General features: G+C 34.8%; 1 protein-coding gene across 4 annotated transcripts in view; it reads right to left on the reverse strand.

Moving 5' to 3' along the window:
• LOC145261146 (glycogen debranching enzyme-like) overlaps window positions 1-23,304 on the reverse strand; it is a 178,827-nt gene that overhangs the window by 131,858 nt on the left and 23,665 nt on the right. For 2 of the 4 annotated variants that reach the window (XM_080119447.1, XM_080119446.1), the window contains exon 1: window positions 3,807-3,943. The exons of the other annotated variants lie outside the window; for them this stretch is intronic. The gene's annotated coding sequence lies outside the window, so the exon portion shown is untranslated. Of the gene's footprint in view, window positions 1-3,806; window positions 3,944-23,304 lie in introns of those variants that run through there. 4 annotated transcript variants of the gene reach the window in all.

The raw sequence follows: 23,304 nt of genomic DNA on the forward strand, positions 1-23,304 counted from the left end.
GTACCAACACATTGGAAAAACAGACACATCATAAAGCTGCCCAAGAAAGGAAATTTTAGCAGCTATGAGAACTATAGAAGCATCACACTCCTGTCAGTACTAGGGAAGGTGTTCAACCGGATTCTGCTGGAGAGGATGAGAGATGCAGTGGATGTTAAGTACACGTGATAATTTTTGTTTTTTTAAATTTGTCACAAAAAATAGCTTTCCGGATATTAAGCAATGTTATGTTATTAGTTTTGGCCATTTCTGTACATGCAAGCGTGCGCATATGTGTGCCACATGAGCATCAAATATATGCGCACTTGCGTATACAGAAATGCCCACCACTGATAACATAAGTAATTACATTGCTTAATATCTGGATAACTACTACTTTGCGGCAAATTTAAATTCGATATTCGTTTTCAGCATACCCAGAAAATCTTTTTAAGTCGTCATTTTAAAGATGATTGGTAAGGGGGAAAGTAAAAATTTACCAAAAAATTATCACTAGGTGGCCAGAAAGTGGGTGCTCATTTTACATTAAACTTATATAGGAAAGTGATCCCCACTTTTTGAAAAAGTAATTTCTTCAAAGCATCAAAACTATTTCTCTGCACAACTGCATCATCCCCAAAAACCGATTAAGTCGTCATTGTAAAAGTTTTTTTGGAAGTTGGAAAGAATCCTGACATTGACCGTAACATTAACCAAACTGAGTGGCTTCCGGGCCTTGATAAGTGGTGACCACTGTGTAAAAAAAAAAAAAAACTAGTTCTAGTTTTGGTACTTGTGCATCTATGTTACCGTGCTGAAATAATTACGCTATTATTTAGAAATCCATTCTTAACATGGAGAGGGTGTTTTGTAACTGTTCTGTACTTTCACCTAACAATTTAATAAACAAAACATACTGTAAAAGTTGAATTTAACTTGAAAATACCATTTTCAAAATACTATATAAAAATATATATAGTAGGGTAACTTTTCTGCATAAGCACCTTAGTTTTATAACAATTTGATTCATTCGGGTTCATTTAAGAATTTAATGAGCACACAAGATTGGTTATATTATTATGGTATCGAGGACTTCTGCAGTGTACTAACCATGCTATTGTTTTTTTTTATATAGAACTAGCATTTCAGCCCGGCGTTTCCCGAGTGTTTGGATGTGTATATTGAGCATAAAATAAGCGGTCAATTTTTTAAACTTTGACTCCTATTATGACCCCTTAACATTCACTGTTTTGGGCTCAAATCAAGTTATTAAATTTGATCCATGTCCAAGGAACCTATATCTAAAATTTCAAGTGTTTAGACCCAAAATTGGCAGAGGAGTTTGGTAGAGTTCTCAACGGTCAAATCGTTGAACTTTGACCCCTTAACAGCCAAATTTCCGGCCGACAACCGATCACAAAGATTTTCCCAAATCTCAGTACCCTGTATATCAAATTTTGAGTCTGTAGACTTAAAACTGACAGAGTTATTGCGTAGGGAAATGTACACAGACAGACAAACACACAGATACTTTCACTTTTATAGATAGACTAGCAGGGCTACCCGGCGTTGCTCGGGACCGTATAAACAATGAAAAAAACAAAAGCAGATATTGAACATATGTTTTATTCTTAGGGGAGAGGAATCTTTCATCTCAAGTTTTAGCGTTACAAACAAACATTTGTCTTTTATATATATAGATAATGACAGTTTTTTTGGGGGCCCCCCTCGAAGATAACTGATGAGTTGACCAACTTCTAGTGGTCCGTTTGACGTGAAATTTCGATATTTGTCATCCGGGTGATGGGGCTTCGATATGATACCAAATTTGTCAAGTTTGGTTCCGTCTTTCAAAAGTTTTAGCGTTACAAACAAACATACATACATACATACATACACACAGACGTTTGGCTTTTATATATATAGATGGATAGACTAATAGATTAAAACAAAAATATATACGTATACATAAATATATATGGAAACAATGTTTTGTTTACTGTAAAGATTTTACGCAAATATTATGCAAGTATAAATCATGTAGAATATCTGCATGAATATAATTACACGTAATAGTTAACTGAAGATGATCATTCCATAAGAAACCCGACCAAAACTAATAGGGAATTAATTAAAATGAATTTTTAAAAAAATATGCAAATTAGCTAGATCTTTTGCTAGCGAATGCAATCCCACAACCCATATATAACAAAATTGGATTTTCTTTTTAAATAAATAGAAAATAGGGTTTTTAATATGAATATCAATACCCACAAAAGAAAAACGAATTTATAGGAGTATATATTTTCAAGTTAAATCTAATTCTTACTTAATATATTGTTTATTAAATTGTTAGGTGAAAGTACAGAATATTTACAAAACGCCCTCCTTTCCAATGTTAAGAATGGTTTTCTAAATAATAACGTTATTGTTTCAGCACGATCAATAAACTGCAGCAGCAGTAGCTGGTAATGTTTGGCCATTAAATAATTAATTGAACCAAATTATTATAATTCGGTTACGCTAATGTGTTTCGAGTCACAGTCGTCTCAAAGCTAAAAAGTTCAAGATAACCATTAGTATTTAAATTAAATAACAAAAATATTAGAAGATAAATATCAACTCCAGAAAAGGAGAGGACATTTGAAATTAAGGCGTTCATCAAGTTCCGTCTGTGTTTGTTTATAATATCACGTCAGCTGATACTTGGATTTGACGATGAATGCCCCGGAAAAGTAACTTTTAATTCATGCTTACTAGGTTTAAAATATAAAATATGCAAACGAACATTTTTTATTTTATTTATTTTTATTATTATTATTATTATTATTATTATTATTATTTTTTATTTTTTTTTCAGAATAACAATATTTGGTGCTTATGTATTTTTGGTACCGTGCTATTTTTAAATAGTTTTTTTTTTTTTTTTTCAGGTTAAATTCAAGCTTCACGATCTCTTTTTTTTAAATTATTATAAAATTATACGGTGAAAGCATAGAATAGTTACAAAACACCCTCCCCATGTTAAGAATGGCTTTCGAAATAACGTTATTATTTCAGCGCGGTATCAAAAATACATAAGTACCGAATATTTTAAAACTGGTAAACATTAACCAAAAGTGACTTTTCATCGATAAATCCAAATATCAGCTGACATGATGATATTGTAAACAATGTCAACAAACACAGACGAAACTTGATGAACGCCGAACTTAAGCCGCAGCCGCATCGTTTACCTTTCTAGTATATTTATATAGATCGATGTAAACAAACAATCGTAAGTTATTTGAATTTTATATAAAAAAAAAAGGTTTTGAAATTAAAAAGGACTTTTTACGTTACAACGTAATCGTTTCGTTTTGTTTACATTACGAAATTTGATATTTATCATGCTCCCTTTAGCGAGATGTGACACAACTGTCGAAAAATGGGGTTGAAGAACCAGCGCCCCAGACGAGAAGCAGTCTAGCCTGCAAAAGAGAGAGAGAAAAAAAAAGTGCATAGGTAGTCCCGTCGGTATTTCCCGGCAGAGGCGTCCCGGGCGCCTAACCCCCTTCGCAAAGAGAGAAGGCAAAAGCCTAGGAGAGTGAACCTCCTACAATTGCACAGAACCGCAATAAACAGAGAAAAAGCCATTTAATAAATAGCATAGCCTCGTTTTTGGGTGCCGAGGAGAAAAAACAATCCACCGATTGTGCGTCTATGTTGTTTATGCTAACTAATAACATCGAAATAATATAAAATGACGTTCATTGAAAAAATATATATTATTGATTATTTCTCATGCGTTGAATAATCAAGAATAATAGAAATAAACAGACACTTACCAGCAGCGAAGTCGCTGCGCAGGTGTTTTCACCCGAAAAATAGCGGACGAATCGTCCCGAACGAAGTGTCAAGGCTCCGGCAAAACAGTCAAGGACAGTGCAATAACGGTGAAGGTCGCGAAGATACGAAACTTCAGTTATTTACTGCATGCAAAATTGACGCATTTTTATTTCATTTCAATTTTTCTCCTAAAAAGATTCTTACAATTAATTCTTTAATATAAATACTGTAAAATAATTAAATATAAATGCATATATATATTTTTTTTAAGCGAACACGATAAATCAAGTACGCAACTAAGCGGCTAATAATAGGCGAATATGTGTACTTACTTATAAATAGATCTGTAGACTACGAAATCTCTATCTACATCCTATTAAATCTGTGTGCATGACTGCATGGTGCTTGTTATCTTGTTCCTCGTTCACATTCAGTAACGTGACGTCATGCATTAAAACAGAGTAACGGAGGTGAGAGTAACCGTGCATATTCGATGACGTCACAAAATACAAATGACGTCATCTATCAAATCAAAAGAGAGAGAGAGAGAGAGAGTCTGTGTGTCTGTGTAAGAAAGAGATACGGGGAAGGATGCCTTTTTGACGTCTTATCTAGACGACTCGAGGGCTTTATGGCTAGGAATAAAGTGTAGTACCTGTCTGATACTACATTTTATCTGTCCTCTCCTCGGCAAATGAAGGAGAAATCCTTCCAGATTGAGGCAATTTTTATCTAAATCCAAAATACCCCTTTTTGGGGAAGCTGTTTTCTGAATATTAAAACCCGACTTTGTGTCTAACTATGTTCTCGTGGTGAAGCAAGTAAATGGGGGGGGGGCAAAAACTTCACAGTTTAGACTCAATCGAGTTTATTCTATTACTAAAACGATGTGGACCTTGCTTGCTTGTTAATTTTGTTTACTTGTCACGTGCACACTTGATAGTGAACTGATAAAAAATTAAATTTATGACGTCATTCATGGATGACATCAGAAAAGGGAAAAGAGAGAATGTGGGATCTGTTATAACATCATAGGAGAATCCCATAAATATTTGCGCATAGTTTTAAAAGGAGCAGCCAACAGTTACGGCTGCTGTTTTTTTTTTAAAGGGAGTTACTACTTATCAAGGTCTGAAGGCCACTCGAGGATAAAGGTTAATGAGTTTAAGGTGTTTAGTGAGACAACAGCATAATGATGGGTAGTGGTGGATATTGGTTAGAATTTGATAATTTAGGGGGACATTTCAACAAGAACTTGTTGACATTGGTCTTTAAAACGACCATGCTGCAGTCAGTTGGAAAGCAGAGTTCCATATGCGGGCAGTTCTAGGAAAGAAACTTTGTTCATGGAATTTGTGTTTAGATTTAGGCACTTTTAAGCAAACATAAAAATTGCATCATATTGTCCCTATTTTATTGCCTCTGTACGGGGGCAGAGTTAAAGGCTAAGCTGGTTGTTTAATGTTGGTATTTATTTGCTTCCCCATGAAAGCAAATTAGACACAAGGTCTTTTTAATGTGGGGGAAAAACCAAGAAAATCCAGCACCCCAAAACAGGGCGCTCTGGATTGGAAGAAAACTTGGAGAAAAATTCCTCAGTTATTTTGTAGCAGTTATAAAGATTGACATTTCTTTCCTTTTGTCAGGAGCAACCCGAATAAAGTTGTTTGGTCATACGATGCCAATCAATCTCCAGGACATATAATAATTTTGACCAGATCCTATAAGGACTACATCAAGACATTCAGGGATATTCAGAGGAGGTGGAAAGGATCCGGGTACTCACGATTTTTTCCCCTCAGCACCAAAATCAATATAATCTAGGTCATTTTTTAAATGCTTTTTTCTCCATTAACTGCTGCTATGTTGCTAGTCCTGTGCAGTTCTAGGGGGTCCATTTTCCCAGGCTTTGCCTTTTATCTTAAGAAGGGGCTAGTTTATAACTAATTGTCTAAGGCACCCTTTAGCGACTCGCCACAAACATTAAAAGTAGTTGCGTGTACATTTGTTATATGCACCCATGCAAATTCTGCGGGCATAAAAACTAAAATTCTGTCTTTTCACACCGATGTAGATGAAAGCAGCCCACGTGACAGAGGCCTTGACTTTTTATCCAATCAACATTCGAAGAAAGCAAATTTCAAAAATATTTCTCCAACAGTTTTGCTGGGAGCCAATCTGTCACCTATAAAAAGGCCATAGCGCGCCAAAACCAGTCAGTCACAGTCAAGTTGAGTCAGCATGCTGTAATCACCACCGACTCTGTTGCAGCCGACGTAAAACAACCAACATAGTTTCGCGCGTATCACTCAACTAAATTCTCCATATGGAAGTACCAGATTAGCGAGAATTAATATTTTCCCTTCTTGCTTCATTTTGTCTCGCAAATTAACGTCTGAATCACGCTGGATTAACGATGCTGAACAAACTAATACAACGGATTATAATACCGTTTTGAAAAGACAAGAAATAAATATTTTATATCAGAAAAGCATTTTGCGTGCTTTGCACTTGTGTTGGAATTTTTTTTGTACCAATAATAGTGCATCCCCCCCCCTGTTTACATTTATTATTTTTTTATCTGGTTCTTGCATTTGATTTTTTGTATTTTGTATCTTTTTTGATTCTTAGTTTCGTACATTTTGGGTTTATACGAAACTCCCTTTAATTTGAAGAAAAGGGAAATACTAGCTCCGTGATGACGTCAGGAGCCCAGCGCCAATTTTGGCCTCTTTTTTCATTCCAGCGACATGGATAGTGGATGTGTTCATTGCCCGCTGCTGACAAGGAATTTTGGAGCCTCCTTCAAAGAAGAAAACCCAGCAAGAATACCCAGGCATGCGACGAGGCATACTTCTGAAAAATATCTACGTGGCTACAGTTTTGCACGTATTTGAAGGAGTGTTATTATTTTAAAAAAGACTTTATTTTACGTGACAAGGAATTTTGGAACCTCCTACAAAGAAGAAAACCTGGCAAGAAAACTCTGGATATGCGACGCGGACATATTCCTGAAATCCATCTGCGTGTCTACGGTTTGCACGCAAATGGAGAGAAAATTCTAAAAGGTCTTTAAACGAAAAAAAAAAAGAAAGAAAAAGGCACGTGCCTGACTGGCTTTCAATTTGTGAGTACGCTCCTAAAATTTATTTCATATGCGAGTGTGATTAGAAACTACTATTTTGAATCTTATTATTGTATTCGTTCATAGATACGACATCTTCATTATAAGAACCAGTGTTATTTTTTTCATTATATGTTACTTTGGCGTTTCATAAATTTAATGCCCGCAAAGGAAAAAATTTGCAACTAATTTTATTGTGAATAAAATCTCTTCTTCGCTTCAAAGCAAGACCTTTATATTTTATTCTTTACCCCCCCCCTTTTTATTCCATGCTGTAATTTTGTTTTCAGGTTAGTTACTTTAGCGTCAAATTTATCTGGAAGCAAGATAAAATTCCGACACTTGAAGCTTATAAATCTTCTTGGATTAATTACCAAAGAAAAAAAACATATAACTTTGTATTGCATCAGAGATATTCGTGGAACTGATTGAAATCACAAATCTTATTTTTCTTTACCTAAAAAAAAAGAAACATTTTCTTCAAAAATGACATTATGCCTCAGTCAGAGAAAGATTTGATTTCTTGCTTTTCATTACATATTTTAATTCATATTCTATTAAACTCTATAATTAGAGTTTTCAGCATACAGCATAGAAAAATATATAGATCCCTAGCTTTTACGCCAGGACAGTTTTTGTATACTTACGCATCAAAGTATACTTACACAGATAGATATGAAAAGTCTTTATTAAAGTTTGTGCCAATTTCCATTTTATGGAGGCCAGGAGTGAACGCAGACCCCACAATTTTATTATACCATCCCTATTTAAGTTAAAACATACTTATCAAAGTATTCTTATGTACATCTATATCAAAAACACTTGTAAACGTTTTTTTTAATTTTTAAATTTTTTATTTCCATACCAGACGCGAATGCAGACCCCACAATTTTAATGAACCACCGTTCTGCCAGATCAAACATACCTATTCCTGTGTCTCGATACATCTTCTATCATTATATGTAATCAGTTTTTTAAAATAGTCAACCATATAGGAGCCTATTCGTGACCACACACACACACACACACACACACACACACACACACACACACACACACATTCAGCTTTATATTATATATATATATATATATATATATATATAAGAGCAAATAGTTAATAAAACATGTTAAAAAACACTTTGAAAAAGAGTTAAAAACATATTTAATCGGAAAAGGAAACACTTAATAAGTGGATAGTCCTTAATCCGCAGAGTTTCGAAGAAATACTTTCCTTCTTATCAGAAGGTAGGAATTAGAAAAATGCGGGATCGGATTTTGCATACAAAAGTATTTGATGAAACTGCAAGTAAGTCAAAGATCTTACTTGATAACAAAAAGTGAAGCAGAGGGAATATGGTGAAGAAAAAGGTGATTACACGTGAATAGATAGTCTGGTGAAAGGTAAATTATCCAATGACGGTAAAATCCCAAAATAATTTATTTTATATATATATATATATATATATATATATATACACACACACACACACACTTATCCAACAAGGTATAAATGGTCAAGCGATAAATTCTCTTTAAAAGTCACGTGATAAATCAAGCTTTGCCTTCTCTCTTTAAGAAGGGTTTAATTAATTGCTAATTGAGGTGCCCTTATCGGGGAATGCCGACGGGACTGTCAAATACCTTTTGCAGCTCAGAGTACCCCTCCTAAATAACTCTTTTAAAAAGTGAACGTGATAATTCAAGTACAAAACTACGCAGCTAATAATAATCGGATACATATAAGTATCTCGATTCGTTTGTATTACTATATCCTCCATTACAAAATGTTTTATTTTGTTTTTTTGTTTTCTGTTCATCGATTTATTTTCCCTACAAGCAGGCGAGTTCCGGGCCATTTTGCGCATTAATGTTCGATCTTGTATATCCAAAGAAACTTTCCAAGATTATACAATTGTCAATTTTTGCTTTAGAGGACGCAAATAACTTTAAATGTTAAAATATATATATAGGAGACAGGGGTGCGGCTCATATTATAAAGATATTGAATTTTGATTATTAGAATTTCCGAATAGACGTCATCTGTTTTTTTTATTTTTCTGTTTTTTTTTTTAATTGAAATTTATTTGTCTAACTTAATTTAATTTGGTTAATTTTTACCTGGTTTCCACCTTAACATCTTCCTTCAAAATGACAACATTTTATAGGTTTTCAGGTATGCTGAAAACGAATATAGCATTTAAATTTTCCACAACTAAGTAGTTTTCCGGATATTAAGCAATGTAATTCGTTATGTTAACACTGGTGGACATTTAAATGCTATTTTCGTTTTCAGCATACCCGAAAACCTATAAAAGTCGTTATTTTAAAGGAAAATATTAAGGCAGAAAGCAAATAAAAATTTATCGTTAATTTAATTTATTTATTTTTCTATTTTCTTGAATAAAAATGCAGATTATTTTCACATTTGAGATTATAATAGCAGAATGGTACTAAAATGAAAACAGAATTTGAGACGCTAAACCTCAAAAAATAATCTCGAATCCATGATTTACCTTTTCTTTCTTAATGTACATTAATTATTAAAACGAATATCGCACTTAAATTTTCTGCAGATAAGTAGTTTTCGAGATATCAAGCAATGTAATTCCTTATGTTGAAAATGGTGGCCATTGTTTTATGGCAAGCGTGTGCATATTTTTTAGTGTGTGTCAAAAATATGTGCGCTTGTGCGTACAACAATGGCCATAACTTTTAATATAAGGAATTACATTGTTTAATATCTGAAAAACTACTTATTTGCAGAAAATTTAAATGCGTATATTCGTTTACAGCATACCCGAAAACCGTGAGAAGTCGTCATTTTAAAGGAAAATGTGGAAACCAAGTAAAAATTTACTGCTTGTTTTGTTAGCAACACAAAAAAGATCTTGTTATCCCTATATATAAGAGGGGCAGTTTTTCCCCTCTAGACCAAAATACTGTAGGTTTACAACAACAGATGCCACATACTACACTCTATAACAGGCATGACAGGAAGACGAATGAACACATTTCTAAAGAAATGGCAGAAATACTAGAGGAAGACCTCCAATCTGTAGTGGAATGGGGACAAAAATAGTTGGTCACATTCAATGCCGCCAAGACTAAACTAGTTTCATTCAATAATTACAAGAAACCCTCTCTACCACCTATAGCAATGGCCAACGACTCTTTATCTGAGAGTACATCTTTCAAACTCCTTGGCCTAATGTTCACAGGAAACATGAGTTGGAACAATTACATTGAAGGCATTGCCAGGGCCGCTGCAAGAAAGGTGGGTTCTCTTTACCGTGCTAGACAACTAATAACACCTGAAAGTATCCTGTACTTCTATAAGTATGTGTATGGAGTACTGCTGTCACATTTGGGCCGGTACATCTGCTACTAGTCTCTCGCTCCTTGACAAGGTTCAAAAGAGAGTCGCAAACCTAATAGGCCCTGAACTGGCATCTAAGCTTCAGCCTCTGTCCCATCGACGAAATGTTGCATCCCTCTGCCTGTTCTACAAGTATTTTAGTGGTGAATGCTCTGATGAACTGCAAGCACTTGTGCCTCCACGACATGAGCACCCTCGGCAAACCCGACAGGCTGCTAAATCCCACCCCCACACTGTAGAGATCCCTAGATGTTAAAGATCTTTCTACTCCAATAGTTTCTTCCCCAGAACTGCTAGACTTTGGAATTCCATTCCAGGTCCCTGCTTCCCCAACAGTACTGACGTGCAGAACTTCAAGTGTAACGTGAACCGACATCTTGCTGCCCAAATCCCTACATAGTACTCCAGTAGTTGTTGCACCTGATAGTAGCCCCCTACACCAAAGTGGCAATTTGCCTTGTTTGGGGTGAAAATGTAATAAAAAAACAAAAAATAAAAAAAAACATACAAATTCATTATATCTACACTATTAGGCACTACCTTATGCAACTATAGAATGACATTTTGGACACATTAATTCGTTATAATAAAACCCCATAATTAATCCTAGGAATGACATCATCACGATCGCACAGATACACAATGGAAGTAGCTGTCATTTTTTCCCTCTAAAAAAACGTACTACTCCTGCTACCAGTCAACACTGGGAGGTTTTCTGCATTAGGGTCATACAGTCTTAGTCAAAATCATAAGACCACTTAAGAAAGTAAGCATTTACGCATATTATCGAGTTTTTAAGCAAACAAATGGTTGAAACCATTGCCAAAAGGGAAAATATGATTAAAAAATAATGAAATCTGATTCATTCGAAACCTTAACCCTGATCTAATAATTATTTTTTAAAAAACAAACATTTTCACCTGGTCAAAATGATAAGACGACTTTAATAAAATCGGCTAGTTTTTAAAAAATGAATACAAAAAGCTTTCTGTGTTACTAAAAGCAACTTGTTAGTGGATAAAAAACATCTTACTAAATTATAAATTGCAAAAGGGAAACCATTATCAGAGTTTGAGAGAGGAAGGATCTTTGAGCTTAATAGGGGTAGACTCTCCCATAGATCCATTGCAAACGAAGTGAATCATAGAAAAACGATCATCACAAATGTTTTAAGAAATCCAGATCAATATGGGCACAGAAAGGGTCCAGGTCGACCAAAAAAAATAACCCCACCACTGGATCGCCGTATGAGAAAAAGTTAAAAAAAAAACTCCAGTATGAGCTCAAGTTGATTGAAAAGCCAAACAGCAGCACAATGTAGTCCTAAAACCATCAGAAGGCATCTGAAAATGAAGGGTTTCAATCATTTAAAGCGACTGCAGAAACCACATCTTAAACAGCACAAAACTAACTAACTTAAATATGCCGCCAAATACCAGACTTGGGATGAAGAGATATGGGAAAATGTAATTTTCTCCGATGAGAAAAAGTTTAATCTAGATGGTCCAGATGGATTTCAACACTATTGGCATGATAAAAATTTGCCCAAAGAGACTTTTTCAACTCAGCATAGTGGAGGAGGGTCTTTAATGATCTGGGGTGCTTTCTCGTCAGCTGGGACCATAAAGTTGCAAGTAGTGAAAGGCCGGCAAACATCATTGAAGTACATTTCAATGCTTGAAAATGCTTCTATCAGGACTGAAGGTCCACGTCTGTGTGGAAGAAATTAGATTTTCCAGCAAGAGAACGCTGCGATACACTGTAACGTAAAAAGTTAAGTAAAAACACACTGTAACGTAAAAAGTTAAGTAAAAACACACTGTAACGTAAAAAGTTAAGTAAAAACACACTGTAATGTTAAAAGTTAAGTAAAAACACACCGTAACGTTAAAAAGTTAAGTAAAAACACACTGTAACGCTAAAAGCAATACACCGGGTGATCCCCAAAAAACAAAAGCTAAATGGAGGCCATCTAGAACATATGCTGTAGAACGGATAAAAACGGCCAAAGACCCTAGTGTTTTGATGTGATGTTTCGGATATAATAAACTAGTTATGACCAAAATTTCATTTGATTCGGACAAAACACTAAGAAACGGGGTCTTATTAGAGTTGGGGCCCGTTTTTTTGGTCACCCTATATATATATATATATATATATATATATATATATATATATATATTCTAATAATAATAAAAGGTGACCCTGCATAGCTTGTTTTACACTTATATATATATATATATATATATATATATATATATATATATATATATATATATATATATTGATTTGTTTCAGTTTGTGTCGGTTCGTTATGACTCTGCATTGTATTGCTTTTTATAAATTAGCTTTATATATACACACTAAACAATGATTCAAGTAAACTACATTACTTTCTTATTACTTAGTCTAGCATGTATAATATGTATCTATATTATGAAATATTTTTAACTAAGCAATGAAAAATGCAATTCAGAATAAATCAGCTTTTTCGCCCTAATATTCCAGCTGTTTTCATCATTAACGAGTGTTGTATCAATACTCCTAGTCTTTTTTTTTAGAGTTATTTTGTTACTGTTCCTAGTGCTCCTATGATTATTGGTATTGTAGTAATTTTCTTCGTGTTCCATATTTCTTTCCGCTCCCTTTTTTCTGCTTAAAAAATGAAACAAGCTAAGCAAACACAACGGAAGAATTGAAATTACTGCTGCTACTACTACTACTACTACTACTACTACTACTGCTGCTGCTGCTGTTGCTGCTGCTGCTACTGCTCCTGTTGCTGCTGCTACTGCTTCTGTTGCTGCTGCTTCTGTGCTGCGGCTGTTGCTGATGCTGTTGCTGCTTCTGCTTCTGTTGTTGTTGCTGCTGCTGCTGCTGCTCGTTTATCGTTGCTTGTTTCCTGAGTTCGAGAATTGGACTTTTGAGTTTTCAATTTGGTCAAATGGCTTCTCTCCACTTGATTTGATTCATTGCCAATGTTTCAGGTCCTGCTGGATGTTATCACTCCATCTCTTCCTAGGTTGACTTTCTTAGCCACTTTCCGACTACCTCACGTTGGATGCAGCCAAACCATTTCAGTCTGTTCCAGTGTAGGGTCTCATCTACCGAATTGAGAAGAAACCTCATTGAAAGGAGTTCTATCAGCAAGATTTGAGGAGCATATCCATCATATCATTGCATGATCGTTGCAAGTTAGTCTGATAATGTCCTCAACCTTAATAGGTCAGATCTCCCTGGCATACAGATGAACGCTTCTAAGCAAAGCCTCTATTCTTGTTAGAGAATAAGGAAAATGTATTATTTGGATTATTCTGGCTACTGTTCTCGCCTTGAATGACATTTGCATAACGTTTCGGCCGATGTAATCTCTGACCTTCTTCAGGTGTATCTTGTCGAACTCAGAAATCTTTCCATCAAACCCAGCAATCTGTTCAAAATTCTAAATTCACAAGTTCGACATAAAGATTCCCTAGTTCAATAAGATACACTCGAAGAAGGTTGGAGGTTACATCGGCCAAAATGTAAAATAAAGCAAAACTAATACAAATTAATTCGATAATATTAACAAACATGGAAACATTATTACATTTTGAATTATTTTTTCTAAGGCCTCCACCCGGCAATATATTTCCACCTGGGCAACAGTAGACAAATACGTCTAGTCTTTTACCTAAAGGAAAGTTATCTGCCTGTGAGCTTATCCAGCAAAAAGTTAGAAACTACATAAGATACACCCATGAATCTGATATAGTCTTTTTCTGCATTGCTCCGGACAAAATACTAGTACGTTTTTAAGATTTCTTGTTTGGGAAGTCAAGAGGAACCGATTAAGTCGGAGGGGGTATCGACATTTAGAGCGGTTTTTAAACCAAATGTAGTAATCATTAACGATTTTTTTTTAATTGTCAGAGAAAGCGAGGAAAGGAGATAATAAAAAGAGATCGGGGAAAAGGAAGAGAGAGAGGAGGAAAAGGGGAGAAGACAAAAGAGGAGAGAGGTGAAGAATATAGAAAGAGACTGGATAATGAGATACAAAGTTAGAGAGAGAGAGAGAGAGAGAGAGAGAGAGAGAGAGAGAGAGAGAGAGAGAGAGATGTGGATATAATAATGTTGCACACACCGTTAACCTCTTCTATTTTGTTGTCCGTTCTCTACCTTGCCCGCAGATTTATGGAACTTACTAGCAATGAAAAAATATTTTTTGAAAAAAGAAAAATGCAAGCAATTACTATTTTCAACTGGTTGTCTGCTGAATTTCTCACTGAACACAAGACATCGCACACACGAGCGTGCTCACACACATATGACGAAAAATATCATATATCATGCTCGGTTCTCTCTCTCTCTCTCTCTCTCCCTCTCTCTCTCTCTCTCTCTCTCTCTCTCTCTATATATATATATATATATATATATATATATATATATATAGAGAGAGAGAGAGAGAGAGAGAGAGAGAGAGAGAGAGAGGGGGAGAGATATATATGAAAATAACTTTTTATGTGAATAGAATGACGTATTATTCAAGCCGAGAATGAGACATAAAATTCGGATGCACAGAGCTGCTATACTAAGGATATTGAGAAACTCCTAGAAAAGATCGGAAGAAGTAGGTGACAATAGGGAGCCCCGCCCCCAAGAAATTAAAACAAGTTTTATTTTAATCAAAATAGTAGCGAGTGCCCGTGCGACCGCAAAATAAATAAATAAAATAGCCGCGGCAGACAGGTTCGAACTTAAACGCGAAAGAGGGAAGGAAGGGAAAATGATAAGTGGCAAACGCTTTTGCCCACCAGACCACGACGACAATTTAAAAAAATAGCATTTATAAACATAAACGCGTACGTGACTTGCAAAAATGGCGTCGCGAAAACTGACCCCCCCTCTCTTGCAAAAAATCGTCCCGTCGACCACCACAGAATTAATATTTTTTCTAATTTTCACATATTATGCACTCGAAGGATCGCTCTTTCAGATGGTACCAGCTTCAACCCGGTCCGATACGGTCGACAAAAGTTTTTAGCAGACACACACAAACACACAAACCGACGTTTAAGATTTATATAATAGACTAGCATGGATATCAGGCGTTGCCTGGGTCTGCATGAAGTTCTGTTTGGACACACTTGCTATCATAAGGATATTGAGAACTTTTTCATTATTATATGTCAACTGCATCGTGAGCAACGTTGATACCCCCACAGCAATTAAAAAAAATAAAAGAACGTATAAAAAAACGAAAATGTAATCGCCCAAAAAAGAAGTATGTGACAAAGGGATACGAAGAGAAAGAGCTATTCTCCGGATAATGAGCACTTTTAGATGACTATATAGCAGCGAGTGGGTGCCCGATGTTTCCCATGCGCTGGAAAAAAAACTCCCCTCCTAAAAGTAAATAAATAAACCAAAACAACTTTTCTTTCAATCACAATAGCATGAAGTGCCCTTGCGACCGAAAAAAAAAGAACCGCGGCGGTCGGGCACGAACGTGAAGCACGAAAGGGGAAGAAGGCAAAAAGTTATGGGATAACGCTTTTGCCACACAGCCACAAGTGTTTACAATGTCATAACGTTGCAAAATAAGCGTTTTAAACATAGTTTTTATTTAATACGCGTGCGTGACTTACGAAAAAGATATGCGAAAAACAGACTCCCCTTCCCAAAATGTAGTCCAGTTTACCGCCACAAAATGAATCGCTTTTTCTAATTTTCACATATTATGCATCCGGGGCATTGTCATTTAAGTTGGTACTAGTTTCGACTCGGTTCCATGCGGAAGACAAAAGACATACAAACAAACACACAAACACATAGACAGGCCCGCTTTATATAATAGAAGACAACAGATGGCATCCAGGGGAAATAACTCGAAACCGGTTTCTAAAAACATCGATATCGGTAAAAATAATTCAAAATAAATTAAATTAAATATATTATCAATATAAATCAACTTTAAAAAACAATCTTAAAAAGAGGGAGAGATATCTGTGTGTGGATGAAATATATATATATATATATATATATATATATATATATATATATATATATATATATATATATATTTCATTCACACACACAGATATCTTTTGCTTTCTTTCCCTCTGTCTGTCTGTTTGTCTCTCTCTTTCTCTCTTTATATATATATTATACATATATATATATGTATATATATATAAAGAGAGAAAGAGAGAGAAAGAGACAAACAGACAAAAATATAATATAATATAATATAATATATATATATATATATATATATATATATATATATATATATATATATATGTTTTTATTTTACAACCTCAAGTGTTAACTTAGTCCATTACGATCGTTTCAACAAACATTTTTCTCAGATGGTCAAAGTTGTAGTGGTTATGAAAAAGAAAAAAAATCAGCTTTGTACCATTTAAGGAGACAAACAGAAAAATGTTCACTGAAACGATCGTAACGGTTTAAGCTAACAAGTTGTAAAATAAAAACATATCCAGCTCTACTAACGTATTGAGCACTTTTTTTTTTATTTAAGCTGGCATATTATATATCCATCCTGCACCCACCTTTGTAACAAAAACAGAAAGGAAAAAGAAGCTAACTATAAACACACCAAGCCTCAAAGAAAAAGAAAAAGAAAACGCCAAACGCCAACAACCACAACAATCGCTTCTGCCGGTGATTGGTGTAACCGATAGAAAACGCTTGAGACGAATATGGTCTAACAACAACTTTTGGGTGTCATAATATATAACATGCCAGCTGAAATAAAAATTACCGCTCAGCGAATTGAAAAGATATCCAAAAAAAAAAAAATCGTCATCAAATTAATTTAGATTAGAAGTAATATTTTAAAAAATAATCGAGAAATAAAATAAACTAAAGAAATAATAATGTGCAAGTTGCGTATAGGCGGGAAACACACACATACTCGTAAACTCGGGAAATAGTCACAGAATGCTATTAATATAGAGAAGAGAAGTTAACATGACACGGAAAGCAATGCTCAATAATAACTCAAATAATGTAAAGGGGATAAGTCACATTCTAAACTTTCATAGAGTTATCTCCCTTCAATCATTTGACTCTTCATTTAAGCTTGACGCTATCACAATAATTTAAGGTTGATGCTATCATAACAATCTTTCTAACTGGAATAATTGTTGTTTGTTGTTGCATATTTCTTGCTTTAAATAAAATAAAATAAAATAAAAAGTGAAACTAACGAGATTTTGGTAATGTTAAAAGGACAAATGATTAGGAAGAAACAATCATCGATATATTAGACACGATGCTATTTGGTAACTATCAATAATTCCCCCCCCCCACTCTTTATCTGTGCCTAAACCGAAACATAGATTCAATGAACAAAGCTTCTTTCTTAGAACTGCACACCCGTGGAACTCGCTTCTATTTGCGTGCTTTCCAGCTGACTATAATATGGTCGTCTTCAAGTCAAACATAAACAAATTTTAATGAGCCGTTCCCCTTAAGTAATCCAATTTACCAAATTTCCACTACTAATCAATTACTACGACACACCTGTGGAACTCTCTTCTATTTGCATGCTTTCCAGCTGACTATAATATGGTCGTCTTCAAGTCCAGCGTAAACAAGTTTTGATGAGCCGTTCTCCTTAAGTAATCCAATTTACCATATTTCCACTACTAATCAATTACTACGACATTGTCCCATTGACCACTGTGCACTTATTAACCCTTAAACACGAGTGACCTCTGGCCTTGATAAGTGGCGACTCCTTTGTAAAAAAAAAAACTGACAAGATAATGTTATATATCAACGCATGCGCACTAACAAATAATATATACTTCTTTGCAGTTTCATGTTTACTTTATCCAATTTAGTAAAATATCAGCAAAAGATATTATATCAGTTCTCTTGCTTTACAGATCAACACAGATCATTTTATGGACAGGTTAAATAAAACCTAAAATAGATCTAAAATGGCCATTAAAACGAAGCATAAAATTTCTTTTGGAAAGGTATTAAACTTCGGTGTACAAAAATAAACGTAAAAGAAAAACGCCCAAATTTTCTTCGTGCTCGTAGCAAAGCTGTCAGAGGATGCACGTGTTCAAGAGATGGGCGTATTCTCCGCTGTGATTACATAACTTTCAAAGTATCATGTTATCTAGCACTGAAATGCTTTCCAGCCAAATGTCGACTATGTACGTCAATACGTCATAACAATTTTTTTTTCAAATCAAAATATCTAAATCGACTATTATAACTGTGATGAAGTAGTTTATAGATGATACAATCCAAATATAGAAACAAGAAATGGATGAAAACGATTCTATGGAGATCAACAATAAAAAATGATTAATAAATAATTACTAATTAAAAGAATTACTATTATAGTAAGAAAATTGTTATTGTTTATGTTTAGTCGATTTCACCATTTAAATTATTCACTATTTGTCTGATCCAAAATGTTTATAGCAAAGGGAGATAACATAAGGATACAAGAGTTATGTCCCTTTGAATATTAAACTATTTGTAAAGAGGCTCGTTTGAAGGCTATGACAATGCAGTCTTGTAGGAAAACGCTGTTGGGTACGAGACAAGGTAAAAAGAATAATGACAATATTGAACGATTTCAATAACCTTTAATTATAATACATTTATTTACCAACATAATGTATCCAACCAGGATGTTATCGTGGTGTTATATTCTTTAATTTTTCGAGGTATACTACTCCTTCAGAAAGAAGAAAAGATTCAAATACGTACAACCACTTGGCGGAGGCGTGTTTATGCCATGAACCGGAAGTCATGGGAACGCAGTAAAGTTTGTCTGCAGGGATTCTTGAATCATTTTGAAATACAAGTCGGATTTATTATTATTATTATTATTATTATTATTATTATTATTATTATTATTATTATTATTATTATTATTATTAAATTGTTGTTATATTATTAACCAGTAATAAATATATTATGTGTTACACACTAAGATGTAATTATAATTATTTACTTAACTATTTATTATACAGATGTGCATAAGCATATTTTTGTATTCTCTTCTGTTTTGTAAAAAGAATCCAAGGGAAGAAACTCGCGGTGATACAATATCAGAGTCAGTAGAGTTATTTCACTTGAGAAGATGTGTTTAAATGTACTTTTTCTTTGATTTTTTAAACTTATTGTTATTTAACTATATATATATATATATATATATATATATATATATATATATATATATATATATATATATATATATGTGTGTGTGTGTGTGTGTGTGTGGTTTAGCGATGTACATTATTTGGCAGACAAAAAATTATAAATCTTTATTTTTATATAAAACACATGATTAATCTAAAGGCTGAAGTAAAACCAGAAAAAAAATTATTTTTATTATTTTTTCGTCATTTTTTTTTATTAGACTAAATGTAAGACATTCGAGACCGCATTATTGCTTTTAAAATTGAACCTTTCTATAGTTTGACGGATTCGGCTTTTTAAGGCCAAATTTGGCATTTTTACACCTTTTCATTACAAAAGATATGCCAGTTAAAAACATGATTCCACAAAAGAGTGTAGAAAAGAGAATTTTGGCCTTAAAAAGATAAATCTGCCAAACCATAGAAAGGTTGAATTTTAAAAGCAATATGGCAGCCTCGAATGTTGTACATATAGTATAATAAAAATGATGGAAAATAATTGTTGTGGGGAAATCACCCTCCAAATGAACTGTTCTATGCATTATATAAACCATAGACCTTTTGATCCCAGGTGTTGATTAAACACCAGAGCGACCCTCGCCTGCTCGGTGACGTTTACTACTCTTTTCAGTTGTAACCTTTTTACATTGTTGTTCCAGTAATACATTGTTTAAACTCTATTCCGTTGTTCTGTTTTCTTTGTGGCTTAGGATTCGGAGAACCTACTCACGTTTAAAAACAGTTAGCGGAACGTCTAATACGAACCGAGGAACAGCAAAAAGAAGTTCAAAAACAGTTAGCCGAGTGTCAATTACGAACAGACGATTTTCTTACAGAAATGGTTAAGAATAAAGCAATTCAGCATTTTCTCAGAATACAATATGGACCGCGATAGACAATTTTAAATACGAGGAAGAGGAAAAATCATTTGCTGCGTATTTTCGGCGTTATGAAGATTTTTTTAATATTAACTGCAGCAACTGGTCTGATCAAAAGAAAACCAGACGTCTACTATAAAAACTGGAAACGGCTGAGCATGATAAATTCGTGGATTACATCTTGCCTCGGAAAACAGCAGATTTATCATTCAATGAGACGGTAAATTTGTTAACAGAACTTTTCTCACCGAAAACATCTCTTTTCCATAAGTGTTGGAGATGTTTGAAGTTGGTAAAAGACGATAAGGACGATTTTTCCACCTACACAGCTGTAGTGAACAAACACTGTGATGACTTTAAGTTGTTTGAACTAACAGCAAACAATTTTAAATATCTTGTGTTTGCGCAAGGGTTAACCTCAAGAAAAGATGCGGAAATCAGGCACGGAGTCCTTACAAAATTAGAAAATAAACCGAACTTAACACTTCAAAAATTGACTGAAGATTGTCAAAAAGTAGAAATTATAAAAAAAGATGTAAGAAATATCGAAGCAGACATCACGAATATAAAAAAAATAACTAAGAAAAAACCGTTGAAATGGCACACAGACACTAACCACCGAAACTCAGAAAAACTAAAAGCACCGAGCGCTTGTTTCAGATGTGGCGGAATACATTGGGTAAGGGATTGCCCATTTTAAAAAAAAAAGATGCAATTTATGCAATAAGATCGGTCATAAAAGTTCGCACTGTAGGAAAACTCAGAATAGAAGCCGTGTACGTCAAACCAGAACTAAGGACGTCGTAGATGAAAATCTACGCAAATATGTTACGGCTAACATTTTCGGCTATTAAATTCCAATTAGACAGTGGATCGGATCTTTCAATAATAAATCTCAAAACGTGGAAAATATTATGAAAGCTGACTATGTTAAAAACTAACAGAACGGCGGCAGTCATTAATGGTACAAAAATTCATTTTGAAGGGGGGTTAATTACAAACGTCACTTTACGGGGGAAAACAAAAAAACTAAGATTGTATGTGCTAAAAGATAGTGAGAACCTGTTCGGTTCTGATAGCATAGAGGAGTTTCGTCTCTGGGATCTTCCTATATCCACATTCTGCAAGAAAATAGATACCCGCTCAGCAGAAACGGAGAAACTTATAACTTGTTCTAAAAAAGAATTCACAAACGTATTTACTCCTGGCCTGGGGAGATGTACAAAATGGCCGCAGATTTTAAGTTGAAACCTGGCACACAACCGGTGTTTAAAAAGAAACGAAATATCCCGTTCTCTTCCCTGATCAACATAAATCAGGAACTACACAGATTAGAAAGCATCGGTATACTGACTAAAATTGAATATAGTGAGTGGGCTGCTCCAGCAGTTTACGTAAAGAAAAGGTCCGGGGAAATTCGCGTTTGCACCGACTTCGTGACCGGACTCAACGGGTCCTTAGAAGATTTTCACTATCCATTACCTAGTCCAGAAGAAGTGTTCACCTACAGATTCCGGTAAGCAACAAAAGCGCTAACCTCCTCTGTATTAACACTCATCAGGGTTTGTGCAGATATGAAAGACTCGCGTTTGGTATCAAGGTGGCACCCGCAATATTCCAGCAGGTAATGGATACTATGCTGTCCGGCTTGGACACCGCAATCGCATATCTTGATGACATTATCATAGCGAGCAAAAGCAGGGAGGAACATGAAAACATATCAGACAAGTATTCAGTCGAATACAAGATTATGGATTTAACATCAAAGCAAATAAATGCGAGTTATTTTTACAAATAATTAGATACCTGGGTCAAATAATCGATAAAGATGGCAGACACCCAGATCCAGATAGAGCAACCGCTATTAAAGAAATGCCGGCACCAGTAAACATAACTCAATTGCAGAGTTTTTTAGGTTTGGCAAATTATTACCACTATTAAATATGCACAAATTGCGCGCACCACTTAATGAATTGCTGAAAAAGGATTAGGCTTGGGAGTAGACAGAAGATTGCCAGACATCATTCCAACAAATAAAAAGAACTCTGACTTCAAAACTATTCCTAGTGCATTTCAACCCGCTGTTGGACATAATAGTAGCTAGCGACGCTAGTCAATATGGCGTCGGGGCGTGCATGCTATATCGAATGCCGGATGGCTCGAAACAGCCTATTGCTTTCGCATCACGGACTCTCTTGCCAGCGGAAAAGAATTATTCTCAGATCGAGAAAGAGGCCCTAGGAATTATATTTGCAGTTTCAAAATTCCACCGGTTCTTGTACGGAAGACATTTTTTCTACAAACCGACTATAAGCCGTTGATATCCATTTTTGGATCAAAAATAGGACTTCCAACATTCACTGCGAACCGACTATTAAGATGGGGAACTATTCTGCTGAATTATAATTTTACAATTCAATTTCTCCCCTCAAAACAACTAGCCCATGCAGATGGTCTATTGAGACTGATTCCTGCCAAAATGGAACCTCTTGAAGATTCAGTAATTGCGGCACTACGTATTAATAGTGATGTAAAAACCATGATAAACAATATTATCCGCGAACTGTCGGTCACACTTCAGGAAATTAAGTCAGAATCCCTAAATGACAATTTCATTCAAACCACGAAGCAGAAATTAGCACTGGGTGACACCAGTTCAGACATTTTTTCTGGTTGCGACGAAATACTGTTATACGGTGAAAGGGTTGTCATCCTCCAAACCCTTCAAAAAAGAATTCTCAGGGATTTTCATATGGGGCATCCAGGAATAAACAGAATGAAAAGCCTAATGAGAAGTTTTGCTTATTGGTCAGCTATGGACCAAGATATTACCGACATGGTGAACAGATGCAAAGGCTGTGCTTTGGCTGCAAAAGCACCACCGATAATATATAAACCTTGGCGTAAGGCTGAACAACCATGGTCGAGGATCCACATCGATTA

The sequence above is a fragment of the Euprymna scolopes genome, chromosome 37, assembly GCF_053919585.1.
Source record: "Euprymna scolopes isolate OS-2025 chromosome 37, ASM5391958v1, whole genome shotgun sequence".
Taxonomy (NCBI): domain Eukaryota; kingdom Metazoa; phylum Mollusca; class Cephalopoda; order Sepiida; family Sepiolidae; genus Euprymna; species Euprymna scolopes.